The sequence below is a fragment of the Schistocerca nitens genome, chromosome 4, assembly GCF_023898315.1.
Source record: "Schistocerca nitens isolate TAMUIC-IGC-003100 chromosome 4, iqSchNite1.1, whole genome shotgun sequence".
Lineage (NCBI taxonomy): Eukaryota > Metazoa > Arthropoda > Insecta > Orthoptera > Acrididae > Schistocerca > Schistocerca nitens.
The window spans coordinates 725925701-725939250 of NC_064617.1; the positions used below are offsets into that span (position 1 = coordinate 725925701).

The 13550-nt window shown below is 41.5% G+C and overlaps 1 pseudogene; it reads left to right on the forward strand.

The window, feature by feature from the left end:
- Positions 1 to 5905: 5905 nt before the first annotated feature.
- On the forward strand, positions 5906 to 6023 carry LOC126254320 (5S ribosomal RNA; annotated as a pseudogene).
- The last annotated feature ends 7527 nt before the right edge of the window (positions 6024 to 13550 follow it).

Below are 13550 nucleotides of genomic sequence, written 5' to 3' on the forward strand. Positions count from 1 at the left end.
TATCACCCTATTTGCTATCAAATGTACAGTTCAGCTTTAGAAGTCGTTTAACATCTGAAAATGCTGTATTATCTTTTCTCTGTGAGGTATTGAATGGGTTAAACGAAAGGTTTCGAACGCTAGGCATATTTTTTGATTTAACTAAGGGGTTTGATTGTGTTGATCATAATATGTTGCTCCAGAAGTTGGACCATCACGGAATACGGGGAATAATTCACAATTGGTTCACCTCTTACTTTAGCAAGAGACAGCAAAAGGTCATTATTAACAATGTTGAGAATGGCTGTGATGTGGAGTCTGAGTGGAGTACGGTTAAGTGGGGGGGTGCCCCAAGGATCAGTGTTGAGGCCACTCCTGTTCCTTGTTTATATAACTGATATGACCTCTAGTATTACGAGTAGCTCAAGAACATTTCTGTTTACTGATGACACTAGCTTGGTAGTAAAGGATGTTGTGGGCAACATTGGCTTGGTTTCAAATAGTGCAGGTCATGACCTAAGTTCATGGCTTGTAGAAAATAAACTAATGATAAATCACAGTAAGACTAAGTTTCTAACACACAATTCAACAAACCCTGACTTTTCAGTTTCACAGAATGGGCATACGATTAGTGAAACAGGACAGTTCAAGTTTCTAGGTGTTCAGATAGGTAGTACACTGTCGTGGAAAGCCCACGTTCAGGATCTTGTTCAATGACTTAAAGCTGCCATTTTTACTATTCGAACGGTATCTGAAGTGTGTGATCATTCGATATGAAAATTAGTCTACTTTGCTTGTTTTCGTTCACTTGTGTCGTATGGTATTATATTTTGGGGCAACTGTTCCCATTCTAAAAGGATATTTTTGGGTGAGAAACGGGCGGTTCGGGCAATAAGTGGTGTAAGTTCACGAACCTCTTGTCGACCCCTGTTCACGAGGCTGGATATTTTGACATTGGCCTCTCAATATATATATATATATATATATATATATATATATATATATATATATATATATATATATATATATTCCTTATTCTGATTTCTTGTTAAGAGTGTTAGTTTATTCCCAAAAATAAGCAGCTTTCACTCAGTTAATACTCGGCAGAAATCAAACCTACATTTGGATCGGACTTCTTTAACCCTTGTGCAGAAAGGTGTGCAGTATACTGCTGCATCAATTTTCAATAAGCTACCACTCGAATTCAAAAATCTTAGCAGTAATCCACGAGCTGTCAAATGGAAACTGAAGAGTTTCCTCATGGGTCACTCTTCTATTCTGTCGAGAAGTTCCTTGAAAAATTAAGCTGATTTTTGTTGTATTGTTAATTGCGTTTACTTAAACTTATGGACTGGCTATTTTCGGTTTCATAAACATTTTATTTTCATCTGTTATTACTTTTATGTTGTAATTTCATGTACTGACACGTTCCATGACCTCATTTTGGCCCTACGGAATTTGACGTGAAAATAGATAAATAACCTGTTTTTAGCAACCTGTCAGGAAGTTGTCGGTTCCCTATCCCGAGAAGGGAATGTCTTAGTACACCATACGTTGACTGGTGAAGTATTTGATTATTTAAACCATTTCTCAACAACCTTCGTTTTGCTGATGTGCTTTTTGGTTCTAGTTCAGATAATATCCAACTACTAATGAAAGACTATAACAGAGCTCCAAGATTCATCTAGAGTAAGACCAAATAATGCGTCAGCGATACTTCGATAAGACAGAATTAGCTGATGCGTTTTTAAACAGGATGTTCATTTTAACTCATCACACTGAAATACCTCGAAAACTATACAATGGATAAAAAAATTTTATAATTATAATTTGTTTGTCTGGTTGGGTGATATCCGACGATACCACACTCGACCCGCAGCCCCACCCCCTGCATGGGTGGCGGGATAACTTTGAAATCTTCAGAGGGTTATCCCGTTTTTTACTGCAGATTACGACTCTATGGCAAAATCTACATACTTTTTGTTTGAAACATTGTCTTGGTTTCACCATAGATAGTGCTGTAAACGGAGGAATAGAGATGGGTAACAATCTTGATTTACAATATGCTACTCAATGGCTCTTGAATATCCAGTTGCACGTGGTTCCCCACCACCTCCCTGCGAGGGTAGGACAGGCCAGTATTCCACAACTTCTACCTGAAAACCCCATTCGCAACGTTGTATTCCTCCTACATATCGAACGGGTGACTACTCGACGCGCCACCGTTGTCGTGTAACAAACTGCTACGTGTCATAACAGGCAATAGACTACAACCGGAGCTCCCGTGTCGTGCAGACGTAGGATAGCGGCTTTAAACATTACAATACTTACGAAGTGTTTATTGGCTGCACATCTGTCTATCACTTAGAGAACAGACGTGCAAGTGGACGATTAATGTTGCAACCATAGAAGAAAAATTGAAATGGTCCTGATTTTAGGAGAATGTCGGAGAAATGTTGAGGCTGCTGTTGCCTTGTACGACGAGCGTTTCCCACAAAGATCGCTCTCGTTCGTTCTTTTACAATGTTGTGAACTTATTTATGTCTGATAACAGCATACAGACCGGTAAAAGGCAGAGAAGCAAACGTGTGACAGAAGAAGCTACGGAAATAGCTGTACTGTCGACACTGCACAACAACCCACGGATAAGCGCCCGGCAATTAAACCACGAATCTAGTACGTACGTAAGTAGTATTTTCACAATACTGCGTCGTCCTAAGTATCATTCATACCAATTGTTACTGTGTCAAGAACTTCATGGCGCCGATTTTCATACCCAGGTAGTGTATCGTGAATGTGCACGTCAACAAGTGCAGACGACCCCCATGTTCCTTGGGGAGGTACTGTTTTCCTACGAGTCTACATTCACAAACCGTGGTAGCGTTAACCGGTGAAACATGTACACTACTAGTCATTAAAATTGCTACACCATGAAGATGATGCGCTACACACGCGAAATTTAACCGACAGGAAGAAGATGCTGTGATGTGCAATTGATTAGCTTTTCAGAGCAATCACACTAGGTTGGCGCCGATGGCGACACTTACAACGTGCTGACATGAGGAAAGTTTCCAACTGATTTCTCATACACAAACAGCAGTTGACCGACGTTGCCTGGTGAAACGTTGTTGTGATGCCTCGTGTAAGGAGGAGAAATGCGTACCATCACGTTTCCGACTTTGATAAAGGATTGTAAGCTATCGCGATTGCTGTTTATCGTATCGCGACATTGCTGCTCGCGTTCGTCGATATCCAACGACTGTTAGCAGAAAATGGAATTGGTGGGTTCAGGAGGGTAATACGGAACGCCGTGCTGGATCCCAACGGCCTCGTATCACTAGCAGTCGCGATGACAGGCATCTTATCCGTATGGCTGGAACAAATCGTGCAGCCACATCTCGATCCCTGAGTCAACAGATGGGGACGTTTGCAAGACAACAACCACGTGCACGAACAGTTCGACGACGTTTGCAGCAGCATGGACTATAGGCTCGGAGACCACGGCTGCGGTTACACTTGACGCTGCATCACAGACAGGAGCGCCTGCGATGGTCTATTCACCGACGAACCTGGGTGCACGAATGGCAAAACGTCATTTTTTCGGAAGAATCCAGGTTCCGTTTACAGCATCATGATGGTCGCATCCGTGTTTGGCAACATCGCGGTGAACGCACATTGGAAGCGTGTATTCGTCATCGCCATACTGGCGTATCAGCCGGCGTGATGGTATGGGGTACCATTGGTTACACGTCTCGGTCACCTCTTGTTCGCATTGACGGCACTTTGGACAGTGGTAGTTACATTTCAGATGTGTTACGATCCGTGGCTCTACCCTTCATTCGATCCCTGCGAAACCCTACATTTCAGCAGGATAATGCACTACCGCATGTTGCAGGATCTGTATGGGCCCTTCTGGATAGAGAAAATGTTCGACTGCTGCCCTGGCCAGCACATTCTCCAGATCTCTCACCAACTGAAAACGTCTGGTCAATGGTGGCCGAGCAACTGGCTCGTCACAATACGCCAGTCACTACTCTTGATGAACTGTGGTATCGTTCTGAAGCTGCATGGGCAGCTGTACCTGTACACGCCATCCAAGCTCTGTTTGACTCAATGCCCAGGCGTATCAAGGCGGTTATTAGGGCCAGAGGTGGTTGTTCTGGTTACTGATTTCTCAGGATCTATGCACCCAAATTGGGTGAAAATTTAATCACATGTCAGCTCTAGTGTAATATATTTGTCCAATGTAAACCAGTTTATCATCTGCATTTCTTCCTGGTGTAGCAATTTTAATGGCCAGTGGTGTATAAATGGAGCGTAGACAATCCCCGCTGGCAATCCCCACTGGTTACGGCACGTTGACCAGCGACGTCCTTGGTCGGCTAACGTTTGGCGTGGCATCAAGGGAAACAAATTCAACAGTCCCCAGTTGTTACGGCACATTGACCATCAACGTTATTGGTCGATTAACGTGTGGTGTGTCATCATGGGGAACAAACTCATTGGTTCGTATTTTACCGACGGCACGTTGAATGGACGCAAATGTCGAACGTCTTTGGAACGGATACTACCGGTACTATTGAAGGATGTTGCCCTGGGCGCTCGATAACGCATGTGGTTTCAGCATGTTGGTTGCCCACGCTCTACAGAACACCCGACATATTAGACACTATTTACACGTTTCGGTGAATCGGTAGAGGTGGCTCTATTAAGTGGATGGCTAGGTCGCCGGATTTGACAACGCCGGATTTCTTCTGTCTGTGGATATATTTAAAATATAACAGAAACGCCTGTGCTGACTTTCCTGCATATATGCTTCTGTCCTGTGTACAGTCATTTGAAAAGCGGATCACTAAATGTATTGATGTTGGTGTTACTATGTTGAAACACTTACTCTAATTGGAAAAGTAGGGTAGGTTTCGCCTCGAGCCACGACCAAGGTGTCGCGTCGAGTAGTACCCTGTTCGACATGTCGGAGGAATACGGCGTCGCGACTGGGGTTTCCAATTAGAAGTTGTGGAATACTGGCCTGTCCTACCCTCGCAGCGTGGAGGTGGGATCCGACATGCCATTGGATATTCAAGGGCCACTAAGTAGCATTGAGTAAAGTAAGATTATGCACCCACTTCTATTCCTCCGATTATTGCGTCATCTGCGGCGAAACGAAGAAATTGCTTCAGACAAAACATATGTAGAAGCGTAGAAGCGTAATCTGTAATTAAAAACGAAGGTTCCCATTGAAGATTTCCAAGTTACCCTCACCACCCACGCACAGGGTGGGGTGAGGGGATATCGCTGGATGTCTCTATCCGAGACAAAAAAATTGGAAGTACTACTTTTTTTGACTCGATGTGTAGTTTCCGAGATGTTTCAATGTCTTCAGTTAAAATGAACACTCCGTATAGAGCGCAGTTCCAAAAAGGACTGAAGAGATATCTAAAACCAAGATTCCGATGTGACTGAAACGGAAAAACCACCCGTTTTCATTTACAACAATGATAAAGCGACTTTTAATTAGAAAATGATTTAGGAACTTGGAACTGTCACGCAAACAATGAAAAGATGCATTTTGCGAATTAGTATAGGAGAGACTGGGAAAAAGTTTGATAAGGAAGAAAACTCACTTGTAAGACGTGATTATGTTTGGAAAACTAAATGGAGGTGAGTCAGACATATCTCAGGACGAATGGATGAAGTGTGAACAAAGGCATTTTTTGATGTTTTCAAAGGGATACAGAAGTCTGGTAGGATACCGCAATGGACGATAGCGCAACACGACAAGAAGGAGCAACACGGCTGTGTACAGCTCAAAACTGTATTGCATGGAAATGCCTATGAAAGGTCTTTGCCCAGTAGTTGATGTCAAATGGCTGATGATGAAAATGAAATGAGTTTCTAAATTAAAAAAGTAGTTAATACCATATTCGCCAACGGCCTTGCAGCAGTGGTAACACCGGTTCCCGTCAGATCACCAAAGTTAAGCGCTGTCGGGCTGGGCTAGCACTTGAATGGGTGACCATCCGGTCTGCCCAGCGCTGTTGGCAAGCGGGGTGCACTCAGTCTTTGTGAGGCAAGCTGAGGAGCTATTTAATTGAGAAGTAGCGGCTCCGGTCTCGGAAACTGACATGCGGCCGAGAGAGCGGTGTGCCGACCACATGCCCCTCCCTATCCTCATCCAGTGACGCCTGTGGGGTGAGGATGACATGGTTTTACGACAGAATCCCAGTAACAAGATAGAACTGCCAGAGTCTATGGTCAGTTCCATGGTTCAGAGTGGTCAAACCAGAGTATTTGCAACATTTGGTGGGCTTGATGCTGCGCAGAACTGAGGCAGTGATTAATGAAAGAATATCACACTCATGGTCGTCCGTGTAGAAATGTTTTTCACATAAATTACTTGATCAGTTTTGAGACGTATTATGTTACAAAACTAAATTTTCTGGGTGACAAAAATTATTATATTCCAGAGAATTTATGCTTATCAGCTCAATGGTTATATTTTTTATAGACAATAGGTAAGCATGATTCATGATTACCCGCAAAGTATCATTTTTGTATTTTAAAAATGATTATGGACGTGACTCATTTTGTTGTTAACAGTCAACAATGATATCGTTTTATAGTTAAATCTGAACACATATCCAAAAAAATTATCAATAATTTAGGGAATAAAGCAATGTCATATTAAAAAAAGTATTTTTATTCATGTGCCGCTACCAACAGTGTTAAATTGATACTGAATGTAAAAATGCTGAATTAAAATAATTTGTTGTTGTTGTGGTCTTCAGTCCTGAGACTGGTTTGATGCAGCTCTATATGCTACTCTATCCTGTGCAAGCTTCTTCATCTCCCAATACCTACTGCAACCTACATCCTTCTGAATCTGCTTAGTGTATTGATCTCTTGGTCTCCCTCTACGATTTTTACCCTCCACGCTGCCCTCCAATGCTAAATTTGTGATCCCTTGATGCCTCAAAACATGTCCTACTAACCGATCCCTTCTTCTAGTCAAGTTGTGCCACAAACTTCTCTTCCCCACAATCCTATTCAATACCTCCTCATTAGTTACGTGATCTACCCACCTTATCTTCAGCATTCTTCTGTAGCACCATACTTCAGAAGCTTCTATTCTCTTCTCGTCCAAACTGGTTATCGTCCATGTTTCACTTCCATACATGGTTACACTCCATACAAATACTTTCAGAAACGACTTCCTGACACTTTAATCTATACTCGATGTTAACAAATTTCTCTTCTTCAGAAACGATTTCCTTGCCATTGCCAGTCTACATTTTATATCCTCTCTACTTCGACCATCATCAGTTATTTTACTCCCTAAATAGTAAAACTCCTTTACTACTTTAAGTGTCTCATTTCCTAATCTAATCCCTTCAGCATCACCCGATTTAATTTGACTACATTCCATTATCCTCGTTTTGCTTTTGTTGATGTTCATCTTATATCCTCCTTTCAAGACACTGTCCATTCCGTTCAACTGCTCTTCCAAGTCCTTTGCTGTCTCTGACAGAATTACAATCTCATCGGCGAACCTCAAAGTTTTTACTTCTTCTCCATGAATTTTAATACCTACTCCGAATTTTTCTTTTGTTTCCTTTACTGCTTGCTCAATATACAGATTGAATAACATCGGGGAGAGGCTACAACCCTGTCTCACTCCTTTCCCAACCACTGCTTCCCTTTCATGCCCCTCGACTCTTATAACTGCCAACTGCTTTCTGTACAAATTGTAAATAGCCTTTCGCTCCCTGTATTTTACCCCTGCCACCTTCAGAATTTGAAAGAGAGTATTCCAGTTAACGTTGTCAAAAGCTTTCTCTAAGTCTACAAATGCTAGAAACGAAGGTTTGCCTTTTCTTAATCTTTCTTATAAGATAAGTCGTAAGGTTAGTATTGCCTCACGTGTTCCAACATTTGTATGGAATCCAAACTGATCGTCCCCGAGGTCCGCTTCTACCACTTTTTCCATTCGTCTGTAAAGAATTCGCGTTAGTATTTTGCAGCTGTGACTTATTAAACTGATAGTTCGGTAATTTTCACATCTGTCAACACCTGCTGTCTTTGGTATTGGGATTATTATATTCTTCTTGAAGTCTGTGGGTATTTCGCCTGTCTCATACATCTTGCTCACCAGATGGTAGAGTTTTGTCATGACTGGCTCTCCCAAGGTCATCAGTAGTTCTAATGGAATGTTTTCTACTCCCGGGGCCTTGTTTCGACTCAGGTCTTTCAGTGCTCTGTCAAACTCTTCACGCAGTATCTTATCTCCCATTTCATCTTCATCTACATCCTCTTCCATTTCCATAATATTGTCCTCAAGTACATCGCCCTTGTATAAACCCTCTATATACTCCTTCCACCTTTCTGCCTTCCCTTCTTTGCTTAGAACTGGGTTGCCATTTGAGCTCTTGATATTCATACAAGTGGTTTTCTTCTCTCCAAAGGTCTCTTTAATTTTCCTCTAGGCAGTATCTATCTTACCCCTAGTGAGACAAGCCTCTACATCCTTACATTTGTCCTCTAGCCATCCCTGCTTAGCCATTTGGCACTTTCTGTCGATCTCATTTTTGAGACGTTTGTATTCCCTTTTGCCTGCTTCATTTACTGCATTTTTATATTTTCTCCTATCAATTAAATTCAATATTTCTTCTGTTACCCAAGGATTTCTATTAGCCCTCGTCTTTTTACCTACTTGATCCTCTGCTGCCTTCACTACTTCATCCCTCAGAGCTACCCATTCTTCTTCTACTGTATTTCTTTCCCCCATTCCTGTCAATTGTTCCCTTATGCTCTCCCTGAAACTCTCTACAACCTCTGGTTCTTTCAGTTTATCCAGGTCCCATCTCCTTAAATTCCCACCTTTTTGCAGTTTCTTCAGTTTCAGTCTGCAGTTCATAACCAATAGATTGTGGTCAGAATCCACATCTGCCCCTGGAAATGTCTTACAATTTAAAACCTGGTTCCTAAATCTCTGTCTTACCATTATATAATCTATCTGATACCTATTAGTATCTGCAGGCTTCTTCCATGTATACAACCTTCTTTTATGATTCTTGAACCAAGTGTTAGCTATGATTAAGTTATGCTCTGTGCAAAATTCTACAAGGCAGCTTCCTCTTTCATTTCTTCCTCCCCATCCATATTCACCTACTATGTTTCCTTCTCTCCCTTTTCCTACCGACGAATTCCAGTCACCCATGACTATTAAATTTTCGTCTCCCTTCACTACCTGAATAATTTCTTTTATCTCGTCATACATTTCATCAATTTCTTCATCATCTGCAGAGCTAGTTGGCATATAAACTTGTACTACTGTAGTAGGCATGGGCTTTGTGTCTATCTTGGCCACAATAATGTGTTCACTATGCTGTTTGTAGTAGCTAACCCGCACTCCTATTTTTTAATCATTATTAAACCTACTCCTGCATTACCCCTATTTGATTTTGTATTTATAACCCTGTAATCACCTGACCAAAAGTCTTGTTCCTCCTGCCACCGAACTTCACTAATTCCCACTATATCTAACTTTAACCTATCCATTTCCCTTTTTAAATTTTCTAACGTACCTGCCGGATTAAGGGATATGACATTCCACGCTCCGATCCGTAGAATGCCAGTTTTCTTTCTCCTCATAACGACGTCCTCTTGAGTAGTCCCCGCCCGGAGATCCGAATGGGGGACTATTTTACCTCCGGTATATTTTACCCAAGAGGACGCCATCATCATTTAATCATACAGTAAAGCTGCATGTCCTCGGGAAAAATTACGGCTGTAGTTTCCCCTTGCTTTCAGCCGTTCGCAGTACCAGCACAGCAAGGCCGTTTTGGTTAATGTTACAAGGCCAGATCAGTCAATCATCCAGACTGTTGCCCCTGCAACTACTGAAAAGGCTGCTGCCCCTCTTCAGGAACCACATGTTTGTCTGGCCTCGCAACAGATACCCCTCCGTTTGAAATGAGAATACTGTTGGTTATAAACAAAGTTATTCCATTATAAAGTGCTTTTGGCTAATCTTCCTTGAAGGTGATAAAGTAGAGAACAAATTTTAAGGCACAGAGTTGTGCATACTGTACCACTGATGGCTTTCTGCGAAACCATACAATGCTTAAAAGAAGCGCTGCGTTTAGATGTTGTTGATTACGTTAAGGAGACTCTGACGGGAACTTGAATCCACAAGTGGGAAACCTCTCGTAGTCAACTTGACAACAACATTTCGAAGGAGGATATAAAAAAGTCGGCGTGGAACACAAGATCGAACTTTTTCCTTCTCCTTTTGATCCGCGGAGCGGCAGTGTGCTTATTGTTATGGAAGGCAGAGCGACAGACACATGACTGAAGCCGTTGCTCCTTAACCGAAAGTCTGGTTCTACATTTTCTGAAGAGAAGACAATAACAGCCATTGTACTATCTCAATGCGATCAGCCAAGTAATGCTATCACTGGCTAAACGGGGGGTTTTGCGTAATCACGGAAATGCTTCCAGAAACGTAAGAGACTTCTGTAAGGAATATAGCCTCTACTCGAGATTATATGGGGGAGGAGGTTGTGCCATGTCTTGAACCGCCCCCTGCAGACACCACTAGTCACACGAATACTGAGAAACATTGCAACAACTTTTTTATCAAATAATTTGTAACCTTCTGAAATTGTTGGGTTGTGAGTATTTGGTTTCATTTTTAATTAAATATTTGTATTTTAACTCAGAGCTCTTAGCAGACAGGTCACGTTTCTTGCAAATTTGTTATAAATTATGATGCGCATTTCAGTTAAAATAAACTTTTGAATGCAACATTCAATGAATTTTTGCGAAGCGTCCAAACCAGTACCACTACTGCAATTATTTTGTAGAGGATTTCCTAACCGTTAAGCGAAAACAACGGAAAATTCAATAACGAGCGACATAGGTTTTCAGACGCATCGTATCTTATTAGGAAGGTCCATCGTTAAGACCTCTTCGGCCTCAGCTGTGTGTATTGTAGCAAAAGATTGGTGTGGCACTTCAAGTTTTGTTCTCATATCACAAACTTTTTAATCCGTGACACGTTGTTTATAGTAACCCCTTCATTATCCCTTTCTTCTGTAGCCATGATACTCGCCGTGTAAACAAAAATAATGCCTCGGCCACAAAAATTTACAAATTATTATCACACCATGCCACATAACGTAGTCCGTAAGTGATTACTCTCTTTTTGTTGTCCAGCTCCGGCTCGTAAAGAAAGGGGGAAATTCTTGAGTTAACACGTTAACTGTTGGAACGGACGCTGGAGGTGAATTTATAGCGTTCTCCCTCAACACCTGCTGCAGAATTGCAGCGACGAAGTAGCCAGCAGTAGGGCGATATCAAGAAGTTTACTGCCGACCTGATTTACGACACAAGGCGAAGACTGACACAATAATACGCTTGTGGTTAAAGTGGTTCTTATCCAGAGAAACGCCTCAGGCCTTCGAAACTGTAGTAGATTGACGAGATCACTTTCACAGTCTCTGATGCAACAGTTTACGTTCGCAAACAGCAGTTCCGTTTTAATGCTGCAGATGTGCATGGCTCAACGCTGGAATAATGATGAGATACGGCACTCAGCTACAGTTTCCTCAGTGTAGGCCAACCCTATTATGTTTATCTGTCATCTTTAAATAGCGTCACTTCCAGAAATGTTTGTTAATGGAAGAAGTGGCAAGTTGCACGATGGATTGGAGTCCATGTCGAAGAATAGGCCCCTGCAAATGGCTGAGTAAGTAAATTCAAAGGTAGGAGGAAGGCTACGGCTTACCACCGTGAAAATGACAATACCTCTCAAAACACTGTGGTGTTCAAATCAGCTTACAGGTTGATTACAGCATTACCTTATACCTATTTGTTTTTGGGGACTTAATTTCCCATGACATGTTTGGAGGAAAGATCGCTTCTGACTCCATCAAAAAGTTCGAAATGTTGCAAGGGCTCATTTAATATGTCTTTATCATTGTGCTTTTCTTCTACACGCGAAACAAGGCACTGATGAATAGGAAAATTAAGTAGGTCAAGAAAACTGAAGATTTAATAAGCTTCAAGAAAGAAAATATGCGACGTGCGAGTAGGAATCGCGCACTGACGGTTCCGTACAAGCCGTTCTGGGAATCAAGACGGTCGGCCATTTTTGCCTGCTGTCGACGTTGATACCCGTAAGCTATCGAACCCAGAGACTCCAAGAGTTTCGAGAATATTTAAGTTAAAATAATATAAATGTGGCATAAAGTCTTTCAGGAGATACACGACCATTATTACAATAATCAATAGTTCTCCATTGAGACTGACTGGGGCGCAATGGTAAAAATAACCATCAGGCAAGGAATGACTTCACTGCTCATATGACACGCTTTGGAATTTGTCCATCATCACCAGGTTTGACATCGGATAACAAATAACAAATAAATGGCTCTGAGCACTATGGCACTTAACTTCTGAGGTCATCAGTCCACTAGAACTTAGAACTACTTAAACCTAACTAACCTAAGGACATCACACTCATCCATGTCCGAGGCAGGATTCGAACCTGCGACCGTAGCGGTCTCGCGGTTCCGGACACAGCTGAACTAGTTGAACTAACATAATTGCTAGAGCTTGACCTCTCCCACAATTATTTCAAAATAAACGTCAGAATGTACAAACGGAATGTGGGTCTACCAAGGGGAGTCCTCTCAGTGGGATTTTTGTAGAAATTTTTATTAATCACCTCAAAAATAAACTTCCGAACAACTAGGACATAACTACCCAGAAAATTGTACGCTACTGCAGATATGTAGAGGACACAATCATTGTATATAATGTAACTAATGAAGAAAGAGAAACTCTGTTAAAAAAGTTCAATAACTTTTGCACTAACACCCATTTCTCCATAGAACACTAGAAAGATGGCAAAATAATTTTTTAGACATGACCATAACCAACACAAACCAGACCCTGTACATTAACGTACACAGAAAACCAAAAATCACAGACATTTTCATTAATAAATCTTCCACATACCCAAACTCACATAAATAAGCTGCATTCAGAACCTTCTTAAGCAGAGCACAGGAAGTTTTATTTAATTCTGCTGTGAGACAGAAATAAACATTACCAAATACACTGCACACAGCAATGGCTATCACGAACATGAAATAGATGCACTTTCACAAAGCATAACTAAAATCAAAACGAAACAACCGTACATGGCTACTCCTTCCCCCTCCCTCTCCCCCGCCCACACATACACAGCATGCAAGAACTTAAATATATAACGATATCATGGTTAGGAGCCATCTCAGATAAAATAGCAAAGTTGTTTAAAGACGCAAATAACAGGATCACTTTTCCCACCAACAATAAGTTAAGGAAAAAAAATTAGTCCAAGAGATCGTTCAGTCTACAGACAAACAGAGCAAACCAGAAATTTATTAAATTACGTACAGTCGTTGCAACAAATACTATACTGGCCAAACATTAAGAAATTTTTAAAATCCGTTTTAAGGAACACATTGACTGTTTCAGACTGGATAAAGCTAACAAGTAAGCCACAGCAAAACATATAAATG